The sequence below is a fragment of the Phalacrocorax carbo genome, chromosome 3 (genome assembly GCF_963921805.1).
Source record: "Phalacrocorax carbo chromosome 3, bPhaCar2.1, whole genome shotgun sequence".
In the NCBI taxonomy this organism is placed as follows: Eukaryota; Metazoa; Chordata; class Aves; order Suliformes; family Phalacrocoracidae; genus Phalacrocorax; species Phalacrocorax carbo.
In genome coordinates, this window is record NC_087515.1 from 37,485,910 (window position 1) to 37,487,407 (window position 1,498).

The following is a 1,498-nucleotide window of genomic DNA, read 5'->3' on the forward strand; positions in this document are numbered from 1 at the left end:
AATGTATATTTCCAGGATTGTTTTCTTGGAACATGCTGAATCTCGGAAGTAACACTCACACAAATATTTAGGTAATTCAGGAAATGTCAGAGTGGGATAACACTGAGAATGAAGCCTGGGACTTTTTTCGGGCTGTTCCCAAGCTCCAATGCTTTTCTCCTATTCTAGCAATGTTACTTCATCTTTCTTTTCTGTACTTAGAAATATGAAATACAACATAGCTTTTTTTTTTTCTCTCTAACAGCCTAAGGCATTGTTATATGGATCTAAGCCATCTTCAGCTCTTGCAGTAGTAGCAAACCAGTTTTGGCTGTCATTCATAATTTATGTTGTTTGCATAGTGAACCGTACTTAATCCTGGAATGCATTATCACTGCGTCTTGCTAAACCTCTGAAAGATTTATAGCCATGAGGATGTTATTCATTTGGGATAGTTGGTAATGGGTTTTATTGTGCATTAAATCCCAATCATAGCATTCAAGAAGGGCACTAATTGAGAATTCAGGCTTTATTAAAATTTCAGTCTTTTCAAATTAATGTGAAAATCTCAGACGCTTTCACCACATAGAGTACCTACATTTGCTGGACAACAGGTAATGAGCAGAAATCAAAGAAAATGAAATTCCATATGAACACAAGAGAATGCTTCTTTTACTGTGACAGTGGTCAGACAGAGGTTGCCCAGAGAAGTTGTGGAGCCTCCACCCATGGAGGTACTCAAAACACAACTGCACCCAGTCCTGGGCAGCTGGCTCCAGATAAACCTTGAGCAGGGGGTTGGACTAGATGGTCTCAAGAGGTCCCTTCCAGCCCCAGTCACTGCGATTCTCTGTTGTCAGAACTGTTTTTCCTTTAAATAGTGCATCACCCAGAGCTATAATTAAGTAGTTACAAGGAAAAAAATAGTGCCTTTCCTGCCCTATTTTTCACATCTGTATACTTTGATTTCACTTTTAATGAGTTCATAGAAATGGAAGTATAAAGAAAGTAAATTTTAACAATCACTATTCAATTAAAAATTCCATTTATCTATGAGCCTCTGTTGGCTCTGGCTATACGTGACGAGCTGCTGGCAGGCACAGGGGACACATCCAGGCAGCTGTTTGTCATTTCCTCCAGGGTGAGGCAGTAGGTGAGATGTCAAGCGCTGTACTGGTTGGACCTAACCCAGAGGCCACCACTTTCACCTCCAAGTGTCCAGGATCACAGCATAGCCCACAAGGCTGCTGGCTGTGTGGCCAGGTTGGTGACTCCAGCTAGGAATCAGCCAGTGCGTCTTGGCAGCCAGCTGACATCTCTGCCAGTTCTCTCAGAGGTGGCAGCAAATGATGCATGGAGGAATTTGCTTCTTCCTTGGAGCATCTTTGCAGCATAGCCACCCCAGTGAGGTGGAGCCTCACGTTGACTCTTCAACTAGGCAGTCACCAGAAGTGTTACGATATTTTTATTTTGCTCCAGGGAAAGAGAAATCGAAAAGCTCAAAGCTCAGGTGGAACGT

General features: G+C 42.5%; 1 protein-coding gene across 1 annotated transcript in view; it reads right to left on the minus strand.

Moving 5' to 3' along the window:
* Positions 1–1,498, minus strand: part of MRPS5 (mitochondrial ribosomal protein S5) — a 1,175,798-nt gene that overhangs the window by 2,529 nt on the left and 1,171,771 nt on the right. The window lies entirely within an intron of this gene.